Source organism: Giraffa tippelskirchi, chromosome 6, assembly GCF_054371585.1.
Source record: "Giraffa tippelskirchi isolate mGirTip1 chromosome 6, T2T-mGirTip1v1.2.pri, whole genome shotgun sequence".
Classification (NCBI taxonomy): Eukaryota; Metazoa; Chordata; class Mammalia; order Artiodactyla; family Giraffidae; genus Giraffa; species Giraffa tippelskirchi.
In genome coordinates, this window is record NC_137280.1 from 79,726,438 (window position 1) to 79,751,438 (window position 25,001).

Here is a 25,001-nt window from a genome sequence, read left to right on the forward strand (position 1 = left end):
GGCAAAGATCTAGAAGACGGAAATGCCAGTTATTTAACTTGGACTCATAATAAAGAATATTATACCCAATAGGCAAATTTCTTTTGATCACACATAGAATTTAAAGGAAACTGACTATATACCAGGTCACAGAGGATGCTCAATAAATTCCGAAGTTAAAAATACACAACTGTTTTTCTATGATAATGCAATAAATTTGAAAAGATCTCCCACATCTGGAAACTAAACAATACACAGAGCAATCTAGGTGAAAGAGGAAATCATAAGGAAAATTATGAAATTCCTAAAAGTGCATGACCTCAGAATTGCACTGATACCAAATTTAATACAGCTAAGGCTTAAATACTCTTATGAAAAAAGGACTTTTTTTTTTTTTAATGAATTCAGTGTTCAAGAGATTGACAGAAGACCAACAGAGCAAGCTCAAAGGCAGAGAAGAGGAGGAATAATAAAGGCAGGGACAAGAAACTAGAAAATAAAAATGAGAGAAAAAAAATCAGCGAAACTGAAAGATTAATAAGCTAGACAAGCTTCTGGCAATACAATCAAGAAATAAAGAAGATGCAAGTAATAGACAAAGTCAAAAAGGCAAGTTATGATAGACATTTTTTAAAAATCTATAGTATTTTTACAAATGTGATAATTGTCAAGAGGTAGATAAAATTTCTTTAGAAATTAAGCACTGAAATTGTCTCAAGAATGATGATACTAAGCACATCATACATATGAACTTATTTAATCTTCTCAACAGTTCTATGAGGTTGGTATCATCTCCATCCTAAAGTTTGGGAAATGGAGGCAGGAAGAAATAAATTCCCATGGCCAGAGTATGCAGAAATGGGGTCTGAGGCCAGAGCAGCAGATACAAGCACCAAGCTAAGAAGCCACTGTGCACTGCATGGCCTCCCAAAAACCTGAATGGATCAGTGGCCATCAGACAAAGTGAAATGGTAGTCAAAGAGTACCCCTCCCACCCCCAAATACTCTCCAGGAAAAATTAATCTTACAGATCAGTTTTCACTAAATTTTCAAGAAATACACTATTTTATCTAGCTTTTCAAAGCCACCCAACTCAGTTTAGGCTGGATTAATCTTGATTCCAAAATTGGATAAAGACAGATCAAGATTATGCTCTTTTCATGGATGCTAGCTGAATCCAAGATTGTGTTGTTTATTTCCAAATTCAAGGGTGACTCAACACAATTGTTTCAATAAATAATGTATTTTTGTTTAGTTTTTAAACTCTCAGAAAACTGAATAGAAAAGAACTTCCTTTGGGGGGTGGCAAGACTTATTCTGGGAAGAGCAGGAGACATCAAATGGTCAAATGTGCATGGCTGAGCTAACAGAGAAGTACAGGGTATAATACCCAGACCAGGAGAAACTAGGGCGGTCATGATGGTGACAATGAGAGGATGTGGGGCTTGTGGCTGAGCACAGGCAGACAACCTGGCCAAGTCTCTTCCCAATTCCCCTGGTCTAGAAACAGCCCAGCAGCTAGCTGGAGGCAAAAAGTCCCACTCCCCAAGGACTCACTGCCACCTCTGCACAAAATCAAAACGCATCCTTCTGCAGAACTATGTCGGGACTCCTCATCTGGGCCAAGATGCTTCCCCGGAGCCCCCACTTCCAGGACCGCCTCTGTCCCCTCTTCCTCTGCAGTGCTTTCATTTTTCAACAAAGGCCTGCTGAGAGGATTCTGTGTCCCATTAATAAGGCACAAATGGTTAATCCAGCTGAGCTGACGACTGAGGACAAGAGGTTGCCTGGGTAGAGGAGTCTCCAGCCCTGCTGGCTCCATCTCCAGCAGATGGCTCAGCCGTGGCCGTGGTGCTCCTGGCTTCCACTCTTGTCCAGCCACTGCCCAGCCTTTGCCTCTCCCTGGACTGAGCCTGCTACATTGCAGCTGCAGCCGCATGTCACTGCCTCTGTGGCAGCCTCCAGAGGTCCCAGTTGACCAGATGGGTGTTAAACCTGGGTTCCCACTGCCACATTGCTCACACACACTTACACAATCAAGGTTGCCAGCATCACATTTAGGATATTTGGCTGTCCTAAAACCACCTTCTGTGTTTTTATCCTGCTGGTAGATTCTAAACAATTGAAGGTCAGTAAACCATTTTGACCACATCCATTTGATCATAGAAAAAGTAAGAGAATTCCAGAAAAAAATCTACTTCTGCTTCATTGACTGCTAAAGACTTTCTGTGGATTACAACAAACTGTGGAAAATTCTTAAGGAGATGGGAATACCAAACCACTTTACCTGTCTCCTGAGGAATCTGTACACAGGTCAAGAAGCAACAGTTAGAAGCAGACATGGAACAACAGACTGGTTCCAACTTGGGAAAGGAGTACATCAAGGCTGTACTGTCATGCTGCTTATTTAATTTACATGCAGAGTACATCATGCAAAATGCCAGGCTGGATGAAGCTAAAGCTGGAATCAAGATTGCCAGGAGAAATATCAATAACCTCAGATATGCAGATGACACCACCCTTATGGCAGAAAGCGAAGAGGAACTAAAGAGCCTCTTGATGAAGGTGAAAGAGGAGAGCAAAAAAGCTGGCTTAAAACTCAACATTCAAAAAACTAAGATCATATCATCTGGTCCCATCACGTTGTGGCAAATAGATGGGGAAAAAATGGAAACAGTGACAGATTTTTATTTTATTGAGCTCCAAAATCACTGTGGACAGTGACTGCAGACATGAAATGAAAAGATGCTTGCTCCTTGGAAGAAAAGCTGTGATAAACCTAGACTGCATATTCAAAAGCAAAGACATCACTTTGCAGACAAAGGTCTGTATAGTCAAAGCTATGGTTTTTCCAGCAGTCATGTATGGATGTGAGAGTTGGACCATAAAGAAGGCTGAGCACCAAATAATTGATGCTTTTGAACTGTGGTGCTGGAGAAGACTCTTGAGAGTCCCTTGGACTGCAAGGAGACCCAACCAGTCCATCCTAAAGGAAATCAACCCTGAATATTCATTGGAAGGACTGATGCTAAAGCTGAAGCTCCAATACTTTGGCCACCTGATGTGAAGAGCTGACTCATTAAAAAAGACCCTAACGCTGGGAAAGATTGAAAGCAGGAGAAGAGGGTGACAGACAGAGGATGAGATGACAGACAGAGGATGAGGCATCACTGATTCAATGGACATGAGTTTGAGCAAACTGGGAGATAGTGAAGGACAGGGAAGCCTGGTGTGCTGTAGTCCATTGGGTCGCAAAGTTGGACACAACTGAACAATAATGACAAAATCATTTTGATGCTGTGATGCAGATTCCTGGGTCCCCACACAGACCCTCTGAGTCCAAAGTCTTGGTCATCTGTGCTGTAAATGAGCTCCCAAGGTAGGCCCAATACATATCCACTCTGCCCCGGTGTGCGCCCTTCCAAGGGCAGCAGCTTGATCCTGACCTCCCTGCCTCCTACTGTGCTCCTAGGGCAGTTGTTGGGAAGCATGCGGGGTCTGGGCCCCCAGTTTGCGGTGCCGCCTCCATAAGTTGCCTGCCTGCTCTGAGCCTCTTTTGTGGAACAGTGTCTTAAGTTTCCCATTACCACTATTGCAAATTACCACAAACTTACTGGTTCAAAACAAGTGAAAGTTATCAGTCGTGTCCAACTCTTTGTGACCCCATGGACCATATAGCCCACGGAATTCTCCAGGCCAGAATGCTGGAGTGGACAGCCTTTCCCTTCTCCAGGGGATCTTCCCAATCCAGGGATCGAACCCATGTCTCCCGCATTGCAGGTGGATTCTTTTCCAGCTGAGCCACATGCAAGTGTATTCATGTACAGTTCTGTAGGTCAGAAGTCTCCCATGGGTCTCACTGAGCTTAAAACAGGTATCAACAAGGTTGGTTCCTTCTACAGGCTCTAGGGGAGAATTCGTTTCTTGCTGTTTACAACCACCAGAGGCCTCCCACATTCCTTGGCTCATGGCTCCTTGCTCCACATTCAGAACTAGCAGAGTAGCTAGCATCACTCTGACTCCGCTTCCATACTCACATCTCTTTCTCTGACTCTTCTTCTGTCTCCGTCTTCTGCTTTTAAGCACCCACTGATTATATGGGGCTCACCCTGATAATCCAGGGTAATCCTGGGTTGAGGTAATCCCCACCTCAAAGTCACACCTGCGAAGTTCCTTTTACCAGGTAAGGTCACATGTTCACTGGTTCTGGGGTTTAGGACTTGGGCATCTCTGGGGGCCATTATTTTGCCCATCACAGATGGGAGGGTTCACCCTGTACCCCCTTGTAATCAGCATTTCTCGAAGTGTGACCCATCTTCTGCCTGCACCAGCATCACCTGGGGCTCTCATCGTAACTGTAGAGGGTTTTCACCAGATCCTGCTCAGCCCAAGAAGCTGCCGGGGGGCGGTGACAGCAGCACATGCTGTACTGTACCCTCAACACAGGGTACAACATTGAGAGAGGATACAACAATGCAGGGGACAACGCTGACCTCTGGGGCAGTGAGAAAGGATGAGTTTCCACCAGATCCAAGCAGGGGTGAGTTAGGAGTTTCATTAATAAAATGCACCGGCCAGAGGCTAAAGTCGTCCTCCTTGTTCTCTGAGTTTATGGGAGACAGTGCTTGGCCGCCCGCTTGGTGTGTGGCTGGTTCCTGAGCCGCCTGCTCCAGGGGGACCAAGCTCTAGGGTAGACACATGCGGGGCCCTCGCAGGCTGCAGCCACTGCGTGTCTGTGGCAGCTGGGACCACAGGCTCCCCTTCCTCCACCTCATGAAGGCCCACACCAGACTCTGCACCCACAACTCCCACTGCCTCCAGATGGCCCCCCAGGACCTCTCTGGCCCCACAGTCTCAGCAAGTTCCCCATCCACCCTGGCCACACCCAGCTGCTTCTCGCTTCTCCCTCTTTCTCCACATCTTACCATCACCCACGCCCCAGCCCCTGCCCCGGACCAGGGCGTATGCTTCTCAGATGCCGCCTGCCTGCCGTCTCCTCCCTCATGTGCAGGTCAGCACAGCAGCTCCAGGGCTGACCTCCTCAGTGGACAAGGACTCCAGCCCTGCCAACCCAGTGCTGGGCTGGTAGGACACACTCAGGTGGTCCTAGAGTCAGATGTATGTGGCAGATGCCGTCTGGAGCATGGACAGCCAAAGCAGGCACTGGGGGTGCCGGGAAAGGTCTCATGGGTGTCACAGCCAGCACCCCTCCTGCTGGAGGGGCTGCCGATGGAGTTGGGAGCCTGCCCTGGGCCACACCTGGAGGATGGAGTCCCAGCTCCTTGCCCGCCAGGAGGCCCAGCCTGGCCCTGACTACTTCCGCCTGGGCCTCTACATGCCCCCCAACCCTCTCCTCCTCTCCAAGCGCACCCGCCTCCTTTCTTTGTCACAAAAGCAGAAGGCACGCTGGCCACAGGGTCATTGCTCCTGCCACCCTCTCTAGCAAGGACCATCTTCCCACAGACCCTGTAGGACTGGCTCCTCCTACACGTCTCAGCCCAGACCCCATGTGTGCGGAGAGGCCTTTCCGGAGCCCTCCCGTCTAAAGTAGGCCTGAACACTCCACCACCTCACCTTGTATTGGTGATTTCATGGCACTTAGCATTCTCTGAAATGCTCATTTTTACTATTCTTTTGGGTGTAGGATTAGTCTTCAGTCTCCCCTCTCTCAACAGTGGGCTCTGAGGTGGCAAGAACCACGTGTCCTGCTCCCTGCGGTATCCCAACATCCAGCACGGCGCACGGCACGCACAGGCCTTCAGGAAATACCCACCGGAGGTGTGTCTCAGGGCAGGGCTCAGGCAGAGTGGACTGAGCTGAGAGCTCTCTGGATCACTCACCCTCTGTCCCAGCACCGGACAGTCTGGGGACTAGTCCCTGGGCAAGGACTGGAGTAAGAAGATAGGCTGGAGTAGGGCAGGCCAAAGGGACTTGATGGATGAGGTGGGCTAGGCAGGTGCTGGGGAAACATGGAGCCTGTAGTGACCCAGTTTTCTTCCAGGGTCCAGGCATGGCACCTGCAGCCAGTGTCCACAAGCTGGGGACAACTCAGAGCAGAATGCCCTGCTGGCCTCAAGGCTGAGTTCAAGGACTGCGTGCTGTAACTTCAACACAGCCTTGACCTCAGGGACAGTGAGAGAGGCTGCAGGAGGCATCAGGAGGTACAAATTTCTTCCCTGTCACAGGAATAGCCCTGCTCATTCAGCCATTTGAGATATGTGAGGTGGCCACAGGCAAGTCCACCCTCGGGTTCCAGTTCCTCCACCAAGCACTGCCCTGACTTCAAGCAGCCCCGCCCCTTCACCCAGCATGACAACAGCTCCTCAGTGGTCCCCAAGCCTTTGCTCACAGACAGGGGTGGGGAGAGACCTGCCCTTCTCCTTTGAGCTACACTCTGTGAGGGGGGCCCTGAAGTGCTACTCAGGCCCCAGCGAGTCACAGGTGAGTGGGCTAGCTCTTCCGAGTTTTCTCATACAGCCCTCTCTCCCTAGAACCCCAGCATGCCTCCAGCCGGCACGCAGGGCCTGACCTGAGGGCTCCGGGCATGGGGTGAGAATCCGAGAAGATTCACTGGCCTCAGGACTGGTCTTGGTACCTAAGCCCTAAGACGAATCTGTATGCTGGGAAACTCCCCAACCTTCCTGTTTCTCCTTCTCTTCACCACGGCCAGGTTGTTGACACTGGTCTCAGGCATGACCCTCCCTGGGACCAGCTTCTGGCCCTAGCCTTGTCATAAAGCTCTGCTGCCTCCCTGCCCAGCCCATCCAACTCACCTGCCCTAATACATCTATGTGCCCCAGACAGATGCCTTCTGTCTCCAGGCCTCAGTTTTGCCAACTGTACAAGATATGAGCATTGTTGTTCTTATTTGTTTGGTCTTCTACAAATAGCCTTTGGAGCATGCTGGAGTAGTTCCCTACTCCATCTTCAGGCTGAGCACAAGGGCTACTTCACCTTTGGTTCCAGGGAGGCAACACCTAGGCCTGTAATCCTCATTCTTCAGGACTTTGGAAATGGCCTGAGCCGACCTCTTCAGAGTTTGTGTGGCAGTTCTGTGGTTTCCTGGGAATATCAGGCAGGTGTGCTCTTTCTGACAGTGTCAACCCAGACATAGCAGGTCTAGGAGATGGGAAAAGTGGGTTCCTATTCATAATGTTTAAGTGTCTGGACCTAACTATTGCTGAAAGCAGAATATCTTGACTTTTAATGCTTCATAACCAATAAATAAAAAATAAAAAATAAAAAAATAAAGCTAGTGGAAGTGATGGAATTCCAGTTGAGCTATTTCAAATCCTGAAAGATGATGCTGTGAAAGTACTGCACTCAATATGCCAGCAAATTTGGAAAACTCAGCAGTGGCCACAAAACTGGAAAGGGTCAGTTTTCGTCCCAATCCGAAAGAAAGGCAATGCCAAAGAATGCTCAAACTACCGCACAATTGCACTCATCTCACATGCTAGTAAAGTAATGCTCAAAATTCTCCAAGCCAGGCTTCAGCAACACGTGAACCGTGAACTTCCAGATGTTCAACCTGGTTTTAGAAAAGGCAGAGGAACCAGAGATCAAATTGCCAATATCCGCTGGATCATTGAAAAAGCAAGAAAGTTCCAGAAAAACATCTATTTCTGCTTTATTGACTATGCCAAAGCCTTTGACTGTGTGGATCACAATAAACTGTGGAAAATTCTGAAACAGATGGGAATACCAGACCATCTGACCTGTCTCTTGAGAAACCTGTATGCAGGTCAGGAAGCAACAGTTAGAACTGGACATGGAACAACAGACTGGTTCCAAATAGGAAAAGGAGTACATCAAGGCTGTATATTGTCACCCTGCTTATTTAACTTATATACAGAGTACATCATGAGAGACGCTGGGCTGGAAGAAACACAAGCTGGAATCAAGATTGCCGGGAGAAATATCAATAACCTCAGATATGCAGATGACACCACCTTTATGGCAGAAAGTGAAGAAGAACTAAAGAGCCTCTTGATGAAAGAGAAAGAGGAGTGAAAAAGTTGGCTTAAAGCTCAATGTTCAGAAAACTAAGATCATGGCATCTGGTCCCATCACTTCACGGGAAATAGATGGGGAAACAGTGGAAACAGTGTCAGACTTTATTTTTTTGGGCTCCAAAATCACTGCTAATGGTGATTGCAGCCATGAAATTAAAAGACGCTTACTCCTTGGAAGGAAGGTTATGGCCAACCTAGATAGCATATTGAAAAGCAGAGATATTACCTTGCCAACAAAAGTCCATCTAGTCAAGGCTATGGTTTTTCCAGTGGTCATGTATGGATGTGAGAGTTGGACGGTGAAGAAAGCTGAGCTCCGAAGAATTGATGCTTTTGAACTGTGGTGTTGGAGAAGACTCTTGAGAGTCCCTTGGACTGCAAGGAAATCCAATCAGTCCATCCTAAAGGAGATCAATCGTGGGTGTTCATTGGAAGGACTGATGTTGAAGCTGAAACTCCAATACTTTGGCCACCTCATGCGAAGAGTTGACTCATTGGAAAAGACCCTAATGCTGGGTAGGATTGGGGGCAGGAGGAGAAGGGGACGACAGAGGATGAGATGGTTGGATGGCATCACTGACTCGATGGACATGGGTTTGGGTAGACTCCGGGAGTTGGTGATGGACAGAGGGGCCTGGCCTGCTGCAATTCACGGGGTCACAAAGAGTCGGACGTGACTGAGCGACTGAACTGAACCAATAAATTATTTTTGCTAAAGCTAATTGGGTTGGGTAACCTGCCACATCTCCTTAGATAGGTCCTGCCTGAAGCAAAGGACAGATATCCTGACTTTTATGCTGGGACAAACCAGGACACTTTTAATGTCCAGCTGGAGACAGCTGAGGAAGGTCACCCGATCTCGTTCAGGCTCCCTCCTCCCATTCTAAAAGTGAAATAGCAACCGGTTATCGTCCTAGCAGCTCAGTGTCTTCAGAGTGGTGAGCCACCCTCCAGAGGGCCAGTTCCTAGGACCACCTCCCCGATGGAAGACGCTGGGAGGGTGATGAGCAGCTTCCCCGTCCTTTGATGCCCACCCTGTGCCCACCAGACAGGGAACACAGGCAAACCACAGATTAGCAGCCATCACAGGAGGAGGGTCCAGCGGAGCGGCCAGAAAAAGAGGTGCATCAGATTTTAGGCTGTCAGGGGTTTTCCAGGTGAGAGAGTCGGTAGTGGGGAGGGGCCAGTTCAGCCGCAGAGTCCAGCAGGAGCTGTGACGTGGAGGGTGGCATCTGATGCTCGTAGTGGGTCCCACCTCCAGGGGGTGGGGGGCGAGCCACAGCGGAGGGTCCTGAATGCAGGGCTGGACTTACGGCCTTGATCCCGAGGCCCGCAGCAGAGCAGAGGCCGGGTGAGCGGGGACGCCTCAGGGATGGGTGGCCTCAGAGGGGAGCGGGAAGGGAGACCCCGGCAGGGTCTCGCGCAGCCCCACCCGGAGCTCTGCGCGCCCAGCCTTCCCCGTGCGGCCGCGAGGGGGCGCCGCGCCGCGCCGCTCTAGTGCCGGCCGCGGAGTAGGGCGGGCTGCGCCCCGGGCCGCGCCCCGGGCCGCGCGCGGCGGGCGGCGGGCGGCGGGCGGCGGGCGGCCGGCCAGGGCCGCGGCTCAGCAGGAGCGGCCGGCTCTGCCCATGGGCCGAGCTCCAACACGGGGCGCACCGGGAGCCGGTGAGTCGGGGCGCGGCCGGGAGGGACGCGGCGCTGCGGGCAGGGGCGCGGGGAGGGGCGGCGGCGGCGGCGGTCGGACTCGACGCGGAGAGGCGCGGCTGCGAGCCCGCGGACCAGCAGGTGTCCGGGCCTCCGCGCTGGGACTCGCGGGCTGACCCAGGGCACAGGTGCGCGTGTGGGTGACAGTGCGGGTGGCCGGCCGGCTGGCGGGGCCGGGGAGCCCCGGCTCACTCAAGTGTGTGCCCTTCCCGGCAGGGACGGTAGGAGGCGGAAGGGCTGCGGGGCGCGGGTGCGTGCGCGGGGCTGGCGGCCAGGAGGAGACCGGCGGAGGGCGCACCCCCGCCGCCGGGGCTGGTGACTCACTCTGCCGCGCGTGCACCGCCGCTCGCCTTGGCGCGAGGAGCAAGATTCCTCAGCTGCTCGAGTGGCAGGAAAAGCCAGCCTGGGCCCAAAGCCTACCCAACACGAGACCTCAGTTTCCCGGACTGTGAAATGGGAACAGGAAGGCTGACCTGCCGACTGCTTGTGAAGATGGCAAAGGGCCTTGTGTGTGGGAGAAGAGGGTGTTGTCACCTCTAAAGCTGGGATAGGATTGAGGAAAGGATCGATGCGAGAGAGCCTGCAGGGGCCATGGGGTCAGCTCCGGGTTCTGGGTGTGTTCCTCACTAGCGACGGTGGGCAGGGCCAGAGAACCTGGAGTCCACTCCTCTCTGCGTCCGCGCAGGGATTGGGAGGCCTGGAGGGGAAGAGGTCCGGGGAGGCTCCTGACCCTGCCCCAGGCTCAGTGTGGTTAGCAATGTTAAAAAGACAAGCCACACCAGTCAGAATGGCTGCTATCCAAAAGTCTACAAGCAATAAATGCTGGAGAGGGTGTGGAGAAAAGGGAACCCTCTTACACTGTTGGTGGGAATGCAAACTAGTACAGCCACTATGGAGAACAGTGTGGAGATTCCTTAAAAAACTGGGAATAGAACTGCCATATGACCCAGCAATCCCACTGCTGGGCATATACACCGAGGAAACCAGAATTGAAAGAGACGCGTGTACCCCAATGTTCATCGCAGCACTGTTTACAATAGCCAGGACATGGAAGCAACCTAGATGTCCATCAGCAGACGAATGGATAAGGAAGCTGTGGTACATATACACAATGGAATATTACTCAGCCATTAAAAAAAATACATTTGAATCGGTTCTACTGAGATGGATGAAACTGGAGCCCATTATACAGAGTGAAGTAAGCCAGAAAGAAAAACAACAATACAGTATACTAATGCATATATATGGAATTTGAAAGATGGTAACGATAACCCTATATGCGAGACAGAATAAGAGACACAGATGCATGGAACAATTTTATGGACTCTGAGGGAGAAGGTGAGGGTGGGACGTTCTGGGAGAATAGCATTGAAACATGTATATTATCATATGTGAAACAGAACACCATTCCATGTTCGATGCATGAGACAAGGGCTCAGGGCCGGGGCAATGGGATGATCCAGAAGGATGGGATGGGGAGGGAGGTGGGTGGGGGGTCCAGGAGGGGGAACACATGTAAACCCATGGCTGATTCATGTCAATGTATGGCAAAAACTATTGCAATGTTGTGAAGTGATTGGCCCCCAACTAAAATAAATAAATTTATTAAAAAAATAAATAAATAAATAAATAAATAAAAAGACAAGCCAGCCAGCTTGGGGTAGTGTTGGGGCTCACCTCTTGTCCCTTGCCCCTTGCCCCTATCTCCTGGTTCTCTGAGGCAGGTGTTCTGCTGAGTCTCAGGAGTCAGAGAAGTGTCCTGGGAAGGTTTTCTTGCAGGACAGGTGCTGTGTCTCCGTCTTAGTTGAAGTTACTGAGGCTTAGAGCAGTCACAGGACTTCTTCAAGGTCTCAGGACCATCAAGTGGCAAAGTTGGAGTTTCAACCATGGTAGGACTGGTTCCAAAGGCCATACTCCAGTCACTGTGCCAAGTAACCAGGAGAGGTCTGGGTTTGTTGTCTCACTTGCCTACAGCATCGCATTCCTTAACCTCCTTCCATGTCCTGTCTGCTGCTGGCCCTGAGGAGTGCTTACAAGCAGAGGTGGGAGAGGGGACCTGAATAAGTCATCTAAAGAAAAGCCAAGGTAATGGCAGGAGATAAGTGGTAGAAAAAAAATAAAACAGAGTAATTAGGGTGGAGACCGGGGAGGGGGTGAGGAGAGGCTTACCCTGGGCAGAGAGGATGTGTCTGAGCCATGACCACTGACCACAGCTGTGATGTGACTCCCACAAAAAAGGTCCAAGGGTGCAAGGCCCCTGAAGCAGGCACAGGTCCACAGCTGTGATGTGACTCCCACAAAAAAGGTCCAAGGGTGCAAGGCCCCTGAAGCAGGCACAGATGGGAGGAGGGAGGAGCTGAAACAGAGCCAGTTTTGTGAGCTGTGGAGTTGGACCTTTCCTCTGGGTGCGATGGACAGACCCCGGAGGGTTTTGAATTTTGAGTATTGAAAGGATATCCCTAAGGTGAGTGGAGAGGACTATCAGGAGCAGGAGAGGGAGCAGGGAGGAGGCTGTTGGAGTCTGCCAGAGATTCTCAAGGATAGCCAACTGGCTGCCAGATGTGGAGTCTGCCATCCTGGCAGAGCCAGGGGCTCAAGAAGGGCAGGGTATTCTGCAGGTGGTGGGGTTGTTAGCTGTGGTGGACAAGAGAAACAGTTTGGTCTGAAGCCCTACCCCTCTTCCTGCATCCTTCCGGGTGCCCATCTCAGACCTTCCTGTAGCCTGGCAGGGGAAGGAATGCCTGCCCCAAATGTGTAGAGATGAGATGCTGGGTGTTCGGGTCGATCTCTGCATCCTTTCATATGTTCCCATAAGTCTTTGAGCTCTGACTTGTACTTTGACCCAGGCCTAGAGTCAGCCATTTCTCAAGAAGCCTTGGTGTCTTTTAGTGGGGTTGTGGTGGGGGTTAGAAACCAGTATCTGAGCATTAGATAGAAATGCTCATTGTTACCATGGCGTCATTGACCCTAGACCTTCTCAGTGGACTGAACCAAGAACTCCTTTTTTAAAACTGAAAGTTAATAGTTCCATTTCCTTTCTCCTACAGTAAGAACCTGGTTCCCCCAAAATATCAATATAAAAGTTGAGTTATATTTTGTTCGATGGAAATTTTTAGGACTTAAGCCCAGGAGGCAGCATCTCAAGTAACCCTGAGAGAACTGCTCCAAGGAGGTGAGAGGTGGAGCTGGGTTGTATAGAAGTTTTGCAACAGAGGGCAAATAGTCTAAAGTCAAAAAATTACTGTAAATTAAAGAAAACCAGATATCTCAAGTTAAGGAACCTAGCACTTTTCTATGTATGGGAAGATGCAAGAGTCTGGGCTTACTGAAATCATTCCTTTGATGTGCTCCTCAGCTAGTATCCTGTGTTCGCAAATCCCGAGTTTCCTCAGGGCTCACCATGGGGAGTGGCTGCAGTCTGATGGCTGCTCGATGGCAGGTATTGTTCCTTCCTGAGTTCCCTCAGGGCTCACCAGCTCACCATCCGTGCTGGCTGCAATTGCTGATGACTGTGACATCCTTTGTTTGCTGACATGGCAGGAAATATTCCGTTTCTCAGTAATAATTTGCTTAACCCTAGAATACAGTCAAGTAGTTTCAGAATCACTACATCCCAAACCAAAACCTACCAGGTCAAGTTCAGGATTTCTTTGGCTGTCAAGTCAGCACTATGTAAATATGTTATCAATTTGATATACCATTAGTTTCATTTGTTTCTGTTTGCACACAATTCATTTTTTTCCCCTTTATGATATAATTTAATTTTTGAACATTTGTTTTACATGGTCCAAAGGTCAAAACTTAAAAAAAAAAAAAAAAAGCTGTATTTGAAGTCTCAATCCCATTCCTGTCTCTTTCTTCTTGTTCCCATACTATGGTATTTGAAATAATTTCAGGTTTATTCTTCCTGGGTCTGTTTTGTTAAGCAAGCCACTTATAAATTATTACAAAAGTTAGTATATATACATCTTTTTTGTGCCTTGCTTTTTTCAGTTAGAAATATCTTTTTACTAGTTCATTGAGACTCTCCTCATTATTTTGTAGACCCACATCGTACTCCATTCTGAGGCTGTTCCATACTTATTCAACTATCTTACGTATTGACATTTGGGTTTTTTTTTTTTACAAGCCTTTGCTATTAAAAATAATGGAATAATAGATAACCTTGCACATAGGTTGCTTGTATTTGTGGAGGCATGTTATTGATTCCAAGAAGGAAGAGTAAGTAAATGTTTATTTTGTTAACTATTCTTGATTTCCTTCTCCCCAGATTTTGCACTCCTACCAGCAAGGTGTGACAGTGTCTATTTCCCCCACACTCTCATGGATCTGAGAGCCAGTAAATAGTGTTTCAGTACATTTTAATTTACATTTCTATTATTATGAGTAAAATTAGACAGCTTTTCATTTGTTTATGAGTCATTGATCATCTTTTTTCTGTAAATTGCCTGTCCATATATTTTCTCCATTTCCTTTTGGGCTTGAGGGTGTTCTTTTCTTTGGATTTAAAATTTTGTCTAAAATACATATTAGAGATATTAGTGCTTTATCTTTGTTAAATTGTGACTATTTCTCCCAGGTTTCTTTTTACTCATTCATAGTGACTTTTACCATTAGAAGCTTCTGTTTTGAGACCATTAATTTAGTCATTCTTTTCATTTATCGCATCTAGATTTTGAATCCTAGTTAGAAGGGCTTTTCCCAACCCAGCTGGAATGGAATTCACCTCTGTGTCCTAACAGTCTTTTGGTTTTGCGCTAGGTTTACAGATCCAATTTAATCTTTCTCCAAATGTCTATCCCAACATTTTTTTTAAAGGCCATCTTTTCTCTTGTGATCTGAAATGCATTTGTGTCATATACCAAATATCCAAATGCAGTTGGACCTGTTTCTAGTCTGTCACACAGCTTTATCCCTTCATGTGCTGCTCCCACGTGTAGGAGTTACACTGTATGTGTCTGTGTGTGTCTGTGTGAACAGCAAGGAAGACTGTATCTACAACTGTTGCAATAGAGGAAAGAGACTGAACTCAATTCCCATTATTATGTTTTGATATCTGGTAGGGCTAATCTTCCTTCCACTGCTTTTATTTCAGGGTTTTCCTAGCTATTCTAACATGTTGCTGATATCTTTTGTTAGGATCATATTAACTTTATGTATAACTTCAGGATAACTGATGTCTTTATGAAGTTGAGTCATCGTGTCTAAAAACAAGGAATGTCTTCCTTTGTATTCAAGATTCCTTAGTTTTTTATTTGTTCAAGACCACTTTCAGGAGCATTTTGAAGTTTTCTTCATGGTCTTTGTCAAGTTTATTCATGAATATTTTACCTCGTTTGTTCCTATTATGATGGGGAAAACTTTTTTCCCCATCATATCTTTTTTTCATGGCTTATATTTTTTGTTTATTTCTTTTTTTCAACATAATTAAGATTTATACAATTCTCACACAATAGTACGATACAAATTCTATTCAAGTTCCCATAGATGGTAAATTAGGAAACACTAGAATGTACTCAGGAACATAAAACAAGGTGCAAAAATTACATGATCTAAAGATATTGAAATCATGCAGAGTCTGTTCTCTTATCACTATGTAAGTATGTTAGAAATCAATATTGAAGATATTTGAAGATAACCCACATATTTTTAAGTGCAGTGTGAGGTTTACCAAGAGAGATCTTCAAGTTAGCCATCAAAAGCTTCAATAAGTTAGACTGAAACAAACACATAGGATGTTTGCAGAGAATAAAGCATTGACATGAGAAATTAATATTAAAGATACTTTAAACAAAATCCCATGTATTTGGAAATTAAATGATGGGTGTTTCTAAGAAGCCATAACAAGAAAAATTAGGCAATATTTGTAATAGAATAAAAATGAAAAGAGAGTTTACCATAATTTATTTCACACAGCTGAAGCTACTCAATGCATTTAAATACAAAGTGGAGTCTTGAATAAGATATGAAAATGAATAATGGACAGTGGCATAAAACTTTGTGAAATTTGAACAAAATCTGAACTTTAGGTATCTCTTGCTAATTCCTGTTGTTGTTGTTGTTGTTTACAACTTAGTATTTCTTTATATTCTCTGAATTGGTTTAGAAGTTTCAAGCCTCATTCAAAAATATTTTTAATCACTAAGATAAATTGCCTAGACTTTTAGCACTAATACTAGATTCTAAAAAGCATGGAACTATATCAAAGTTTTGTGTGAATATAAATTAGAAATCTAGCATTCTACACATACTAAGTCAAACAAGTGGAATCACAATGTTGTAAATTTTTTAGCTGGGCAAAAATTCGTAAATTTTCTAAAATATATATATTATACATACTATGTGTATGTATAATATATGTGTGTGTGCATGTGTGTGTGTGAGTGTGTGAGAAAACCTTTTCTACTAGATAAAGACTTGAGAAAGAACAACAACAAAAAAGAAGACATGGAGAAATTGGAAAACATAAACTAAATGAAATGGGAGACTGAATAGGAAATAGAAAAGGAGAAACAAATTAGATAAAAGCAAAAGATCCTCATATAATCTGTTGTTTTTAAACATGGCTACTCATTAGAAACATATCTGGAGGTACCTGGGCATTTGTATTTTTTCAAAAAATTCTAAGATAACTCTGTTATGCATCTGGATTTTAAAAAATGATTACAGGTTTTTCTATTAAATGATAGTTTTGATGATATAGAATTCTGTTATTTTCTGTTGATTAATCATGATACAATTGTATTAAGCAAATAATACTTCAGTCGGTTCAGTTCAGTTGCTCAGTCGTGTCCAACTCTTTGCAACCCCATGAGCTGCAGCACACCAGGCTTCCCTGTCCATCACCAACTCCTGGAGCTTGCTCAGACTCATGTCCATCGAGTCAGTGATGCCATCCAACCATCTCATCCTCTGTCATCCGCTTCTCCTGCCTTCAATCTTTCCCAGCATCAAGGTCTCTTCCAATGAGTCAGTTCTTCCCATCAGGTGGCCAAAGTATTGGAGTTTCAGCTTCAGCATCAGTCCTTCCAATGAATGTTCAGGGTTGATTTCCTTTAGGATTGACTGGTTTGATCTCCTTGCAGTCCAAGGGACTCTCAAGAGTCTTCTCCAACACCACAGTTCAAAAGCATCAATTCTTCAGCAGTCAGGCTTTCTTTATGGTCCAACTCTCACATCCATACATGACTACTGGAAAAAAACATAGCTTTGACCATACAGACCTTTTTTGGCAAAGTGATGTCTCTGCTTTTTAATATGCTGTCTAGGTTGGTCTTAGCTTTACTTCCAAGGAGCAAGCGTCTTTTAATTTCATGGCTGCAATCACCATCTGCAGTGATTTTGGAGCTCAAAAAAATAAAGTCTGTCACTGTTTCCATTGTTTCCCCATCTATTTGCTATGAAGTGATGGGACTGAATGCCATGATCTTTGTTTTTTGAATATTAAGTTTTAAGCCAGCTTTTTCACTCTCTTCTTTCACTTTAATCAAGAGGCCCTTTAGTTCCTCTTTGCTTTCTGCCTTAAGGGTGGTGTCATCTGCATATCTGAGGTTATTGATATTTCTCCTGGCAATCTTGATTACATAATCACAGTAGTAAAAGATGTTTATCAGTTTTCACAATCAATACCCAGACAAAAAATAAAAGATAATTACAACTGCAAGCCATAATGGAAGCATGATTAACCTAATAATATGAAATAATTACATAAAATTTGAGGGATTGTATAGAGTGATGTGGTTAAGTGGAAGTGCCAGTCTTATGTCTTTTGGTTGGTGCATTTGATCCATTTACAGTTAAGGTAGTTATCAATATATATAATCCTATTAACATTTTCTTAATTGTTTGAGGTTTATTTTCTGTAGGTCTTTTCCTTCTCTTTTGTTTCATGCCTATAGAAGTTCCTTTAGCCTTTATTGTAAAGCTGGTTTGGTGATGCTGAATTCTCTTAAACTTTTGCTTGTCTGGAAAGCTTTTGATTTCTCCATCAAATCTGAATGAGAGTCTTGCTGGGTAGAGTATTCCTGGTTGTAGGTTCTTCTCTTTCATCACCTTAAATATATGGTACAATTCCTTTCTGGCTTGTAAAGTTTCTGTTGAGAAATCAGTTGATAACCTGATGGGTGTTCCCTTGTATGTTATTTGTCATTTTTCCTTCAATATTTTATCTTTGTCTTTAATTTTCATCAGTTTGATTACTATGTGTCTCTCTGTGGTCCTCCTTGGGTTTATCCTGCCTGGGACTCTCTGTGCTTCCTGGACTTGGTCGACTATTTCCTTTCCCATGTTTGGGAAGTTTTCAGTTCTTCTCTCTTCAAATATTTTCTTGGTTCCTTTCTCTCTCCTCTTCTTCTGGGATGCCTGTAATGCAAATGTTGGTGCCTTTAATGTCCCAGAGGTCTCTCAGGCTATTTGCATTTTTTTCCATTCTTTTTCCTGTATTCTGTTCTGCAGCAATGATTTCCACCCTTCTGTCATCCTGGTCACCTATCTGTTCTTCTGCCTCAGTTGTCCTGCTATTGATTCCTTCTAGTGTATTTTTCATTTCTGCTTGTTCTTTAGTCCTTCTGGTGTTTCATAAACATTTTTTGCATCTTCTCAACCTTTGCCGCCATTCTTTTTCTGAGATCCTGAATCATCTTCACTGTTATTTTTCTGAATTCTTTTTCTGGAAGGTTGCCTATCTCCACTTCATTTAGTTGTTTTTCTAGAGTTTTATCTTGCTCCTTCATCTGGGACAAAACCCTCTGCTTTTTCATCCTGGTTAACTTTCTGTAAAGTGTTTTTGTTCTCGCCACTGAGGGATTGTGGTTCTTCTTGCTTCGTCTGTCTGTCCTCTGGTGGAGGAGGCTAAGAGGCTTGTGTAACCTTCCTGATGGGAGGGACTGGTGGTGGGAAAAACTGGGTCTTGCTCTGGTGAGTAGGGCCATACCCAGAAAAACTTTGATCCGATTATCCGCTGATGGGTGGGGTTATGCTCCCTCCCTGTTAGTTGTTTGGCCTGAGGTGACCCAGCCCTGGAGTCTGTGGGCTCCATGGTAGGGTTAATGGTGACCTCTAAGAGGACTTGGACTAAGGGCATCTTCCAGGACTGCTGCCACCAGTGCTCTTGTCCCCATGATGAGCCACTGACCCACACCTCCATAGGAGACTCTCCAACACTAGCAGGTAGGTCTGGTTCAGTCTCCTGTGGGGTCGCTGCTCCTTTCCCCTGGATCTTGGAGTACTCATGATTTTGTTTGTGCCCTGCAACAGTGGAGTCTCTGTTTCTCCAGTCCTGTGGAAGTCCTGTAATCAAATCCTGCTGGCCTTCAAAGTCAGATTCCCTGGGGATTCCCAGTCCCTTTGTCAGATCCCCAGGCTGGGAAGCCTGACATGGGGCTTAGAACCTTTGCAACAGTGGGAGAACTTCTTTGATGTTATTGTTCTTCAGTTTGTGGGTCACCACCTGACAGATATGGGATTTGATTTTATCATGTCTGTGCTCCTTCTACCATCTCATTGGGGATTCTTTGTCTTTGAACGTGAGGTATCTCTTTTTGGTGGGCTCCAGCAGCCCTCTGTTGGTGGTTGTTCAACAGCTAGTTGCAATTTTGGTGCTCTCACAGGAGGAGATGAATGCATATCCTTCTACTGTGTCATCTTGAATCAGAAGCTGGAATTTAATTTTAAGAAATGGTACAAATGAACGCATTTAAACAGAAATGGACTTATAGATACTGAAATCAAATTATGGATATTTAAGGGGAAATGTTGGGGAGGATAAATCAGGATCTTGGGGTGAACATACACATACTACTATATATAAGATAGGTAACCAACAAGGACCTACTGTTTACCTACTGTATAGCACAGGGAACTCTATTATCTCTGATAATCTATATGAAAAAAGAACCTAAAAAGGAATGAATATATATATGTATAATGAATCACTTTGCGCTACATCTGAATCTAACAAAACATTGTGAATCAACTATATTACATAAAATTTTAATTTTAAAAATAAAAGAATAAAAGTAAAAATAAACCACATTGTTTTCTTAAGTTATTTTTCTGAGTGTTAATAGTATATTGTGTCTTGAGCCTATATTTTTGCATCTTTACTGAATTTATTAGCTCTAGTAGTTTTTTGTACATTCTTTGGGATTTTGTATATACATGGGGTCATGTCATCTCTGAATAGAGATTTCCTTTTAATTAATGCCTTTTATTTCTTTTTGGTGCCTCATTGCTCTGTCTAGAACTTCTAGTACAATACTGAATCACAGTGTTGAAAGTAGACATCCTTATCTTATTCCTGATGAGAAGGCTTTTAAAAACAGTTTCAATTTCTTTGATTGATATTGGGCTATTTGTTTTATCTATTTCTTCTTTCATGAGATTTGGTAGTTTGTATATATTGAAAAATTTTCTGTGATTGACAGAAAGTTTTCCATGATATTTCCTTATTAACCTTTTCATATCTTTAGAACTTGTATTAATGTCACCTCATTTATAATATTGGTAATATGTGTATTCTCTTTTTTCCTGATTAATCTAAATAGAAGTTTATTCATTTTTTATCTTCTCAGAGAACCAGCTTTTTGGTTCATTGTTTTGCTCTATTGTTTTTCTGTTATATACCTCATTGATTTTTGCTCTGAATATTATCATTTCCTTTTTCTTGCTTACTTTGGGTTTCATTTGCTCTTCTTGTTTCGTAAGATAAAAGCTGATGTCATCAATGTGAGTATATGATTTAAAATTTACTTTTTTCTAATATTGGGATTTACTACTATAAGATTTCTTCTAAATACCTTTTTAGCTGCATCCCACGTGTACTGATATGTTGTGTTTTCATTATATTCAGATCAGAATGTTTTAATTCCTTTATTATTTTTTCTTTCATCCATAAGTTATTTAGAAGTGTATTATTTAGCTTTCAAATATTTGGGGATTTTCCAGATACCTTTGTTAATTATGTCTAATTCCTGTGTGGTCAAAGAACACATTTTCTGTAACTTAAGTCCCTTTAAATTTACTAAGAATTGTTTTGTGGCCTAGAATATAGTCTGCCTTGTTGAATGTGCATTTGAAGTGAATGTGTATTCTGCTATTCTTACATGAAGTTTCCTATAAACATCAGTCAGTTTGTTGCTTGGTAATGTTGTTCAGGTGTTCAATATTCTTCCTGACTTTCTATCTATTTATCTTGTCTATTATTGAGTAGGGATGTTAAAATCTCAGCTACAGTTGTAGATTTGCCTGTCCTCACAGTTCTATCTTTCTTGCTTCATATATTTTGAAACTTTGACATTTAGATAGCACATGTTTAGGATGATTATTTCCTCTTAATAAATAGACCTCTTTGTCATTGGAAATGCCCCTCTTTATCAGTTCTGAGAATGATGTAGACATACCAACTTTCTTTTTTTCATCTTTTTACCCTTACCACTATTTGTGTCTGTATACTTAAATAGAGAGTTCTTTGTTGGTTCTAGCTTTCTTATCCAATCTGAAAGTCTCTGCCTTTTCACTGGATTCTTTAGACCATTTATATTTAATGTGATTATTGATATTTTTAGATTGAAATTGACCACCTTGCTATTTAATTTTTATTTATCTCATATGTTTCTTATCATTTTATCTTCTTTTTCACACTTATTTTGGGCTAATTGGGTATTTTTTACTGATTTCACTTTATCTGCTTTGTTGACATATTAGATATTAATATATCCCTGTGTTATTTTAGACCTTCATTTAGGTATAATAATATACATTGTATTAATTTTTTTATTGTTGCCTAAAGCATTAAAACAATTTTGGAAACATTAAACAATATACATTTGTTATTTTAGAGTTTCCATGAGTCATGTTGCAGGGAGAGTTAACTGGGTCCTCTCCTCAGAGTCTCATAGGCCTGGGGTTGGAATTTCATCTGAGGCTTAGGATCCCCTTCCAAACCCATGTAAATAGTGTCAGATTTCATTTCCTGGCAGCAGTAGTACTCATAGTGGCTTACTTTCTCAAGGACATCAAGAAGAGGCTGTGATGGGACTTTCAGACCTCTAGACCTTCTATTTAAAGAGCTTGTCTGATTAAGTCAGGCTCACCCAGGATGAAAATGCAAAAAGATAGGACACTGAAACATGAACTCCCCAGGTTGGTAGATACCCAACATGCTACAGGAGGTCAGTGGAGAAGTACTCCAGAAAGAATGAAGAGATGGAGCCAAAGCAAAAACAATACCCAGCTGTGGATGTGACTGGTGATGGAAGTAAGGTCCAGTGCTGAAAAGAGTAATATTGTATAGGAACATGGAATGTTAGGTCCATGAATCAAGGCAAATTGGAAGTGGTCAAGCAGGAGATGGAAAGAGTGAACATTGACAATTTAGGAAATCAGCAAACTAAAATGGACTAGAATGGGTGAATTTAATTCAGATGACCATTATATCTACTACGGTGGGCAAGTATCCCTTAGAAGAAATGGAGTAGCCATCATAGTCACCAAAAGAGTCCAAAATGCAGTACTTGGATCCAGTCTCAAAAATGACAGAATGATCTCTGTTCGTTTCCAAGGCAAACCATTCAATATCACAGTAATTCAAGTCTATGCCCCAATCAGTAATGCTGAAGAAGCTGAAGTTGAACAGTTCTACGAAGACCTACAAGACTTTCTAGAACTAACACCCCAAAAGATGTCTTTTTCATTACAGAGGACTGGAATGCGAAAGTGGGAAGTCAAGAGATGCCTGGTGTAACAGGCAAATTTGGCCCTGGAGTACAAAATGAAGCAGGTCAAAGGCTAACAGAGTTTTGCTAAGAGAACCCACTGGTCAAAACAAACGCCCTCTTCCAACAACACAAGAGAAGACTCTACACATGGACATCACCAGATGGTCAACACTGAAATCACATTGATTATATTCTTTGCAGCCGAAGATGGAGAAGCTCTATACAGTCAGCAAAAACAAGACTAGGGGCTGACTGTGGCTCTGATCATGAACTCCCTATTGCTAAATTCAGACTGAATTTGGAGACTGAATTGAAGAAAGTAGGGGAAACCACTAAAACATTCAGGTATGACCTAAATCAAATCCCTTATGATTATGGAGTGGAAGTAAAAAATAGATTCAAGGGGTTAGATCTGATAGATAGAATGCATGGACAGAGGTTCATGACATTGTATAGGAGACAGTGATCAAGACCATCCGCAGGAAAAAGAAATGCAACAAGGCAAAATGGTTGTCCTAGGAGGCCTTACAAATAGCTGAGAAAAGAAAAGAAGCTAAAGGCAACAGAGAAAAGGAAAGATATACCCATTTTAATGCAGAGTTCCAAAGAGTAGCAAGGAGAGATAAGAAAGCCTTCCTCAGTGATCAATGGAAAGAAATAGAGGAAAAAAGAATGAGAAAGACTAGAGTTCTCTTCAAGAAAATTAGAGATACCAAGGGAACATTTCATGCAAAGATGGGCTCAATAAAGGACAGAAATGGTATGCACCTAACAGAAACAGAAGATATTAAGAAGAGGTGGCAGAAATACACAGAAGAACTATACAAAAAAGATCTTCATGACCCAGATAACCAAGATGGTGTGATCACTCACCTAGAGCCAGATGTCCTGAAATGCGAAGTCAAGTGGGCCTTAGGAAGCATCACTACGAACAAAGCTAGTGGAGGTGATGGAATTCCAGTTGAGCTATTTCAAATCCTCAAAGATGATGCTGTGAAAGCGCTGCACTCAATATGCCAGCAAATTTGGAAAACTCAGCAGTGGCCACAGGACTGGAAAAGGTCAGTTTTCATTCCAATCCCAAGAAAAGCAATGCCAAAGAATGCTCAAACTACCACACAATTGCACTCATCTCACACGCTAGCAGAGTAATGCTCAAAATTCTCCAAGCCAGGCTTCAACAATATGTGAACCGTGAACTTCCAGATGTTCATGTTGGATCTGGAAAAGACAGAGGAACCAGGGATCAAATGCCAACATCTGCTGGATCATTGAAAAAGCAAGAGAGTTCCAGAAAAACATCTAATTCTGCTTTATTGACTACACAAAATCTTTTGACTGTGTGGATCACAACAAACTGGAAAATTTTTCAAGAGATGAGACTGCCAGACCACCTTACCTACCTCCCAAGAAACCTGTATGCGGGTCAAGAAGCAACAGTTAGAACTAGGCATGCAACAACAGACTCATTCCAAATCGGGAAAGGAGTAGGTCAAGGCTGTATACTGTCACCCTGTTTATTTACCTTATATGCAGAGTACATCATGAGAAATGCTGGGCTGGAAGAAACACAAGCTGGAATCAAGATTGCCGGGAGAAATATCAATAACCTCAATATGCAGATGACACCATCCTTATGGAAGAAAGTGAAGAGGAACTAAAGAGCCTCTTGATGAAAGTGAAAGAGGAGAGTGAAAAAGCTGGCTTAAAGCTCAACATTCAGAAAACTAAGATCATGACATCTGGTCCCATCACTTCATGGAAAATAGATGGAGAAACAATGGAAACAGTGACAGACTTTATTTTTTAGGGCTCCAAAATCATTGCAGATGGTGATTGCAGCCGTGAAATTAAAAGACACTTGCTCTTTGGAAGAAAAGTTATGACCAACCTAGACAGCATGTTAGAAAGAAGAGACATTACTTTGCCAACAATTGTCTGTCTAGTCAAATCTATGTTTTTTCCAGTAGTCGTGTATGGATGTCAGAGTTGGACTAAGAAAGCCGAGTGCCAAAGAATTGATGCTTTTGAACTGCGATGTTGGAGAAGACTCTTGAGAGTCCCTTGGACTGCAAGATCAAAGCAGTCCATCCTAAAGGAACTCAGTGCTGAATATTCATTGGAAGGACTGATGCTGAAGTTGAAACTCCGGTACTTTGGCCATCTGATGCGAAGAACTAACGCATTGGAAAAGACTCCAATGCTGGGAAAGATTGAAGGTGGGAGGAGAAGGGGATGACAGAGGATGGACCTGACTGAGCAACTGAACTGAACTGAACTGAGCCCAGCTGATTAAGGCACTTGATTAAATTTACAATATCCCTTCACCTTTGCCATATAACTTAACCTAGTCATAGGAGTACCATCGATGATATTCATGGGTCTCACCCACACTCAAGGAGAGGGGATTACACAAAGCATGTACACCAGAGGCTGGGAATCTGGGGGGCCATTTTAGAATGCTTCCTGCCGCAGCTTTAGCTTAGCACTGTCTACCTTCAAATAATACTATACTACTTCACATATAGTATGAGCACCCAATGCCAGTGTACTTCTCTTGTCTCTCAACATTTTTGCTTGTATTTGTTTC

The 25,001-nt window shown here is 43.9% G+C and overlaps 1 protein-coding gene across 1 annotated transcript in view; it reads left to right on the forward strand.

Annotated features, from left to right (window-relative positions):
- The first annotated feature begins 9,641 nt into the window (after positions 1–9,641).
- The window catches only part of RASGEF1C (RasGEF domain family member 1C), a 96,247-nt gene continuing 80,887 nt past the window's right edge, over positions 9,642–25,001 (forward strand). Inside the window, exon 1 of the mRNA XM_081497600.1 lies at positions 9,642–9,656. The gene's annotated coding sequence lies outside the window, so the exon portion shown is untranslated. The remainder of the gene's footprint in view (positions 9,657–25,001) is intronic.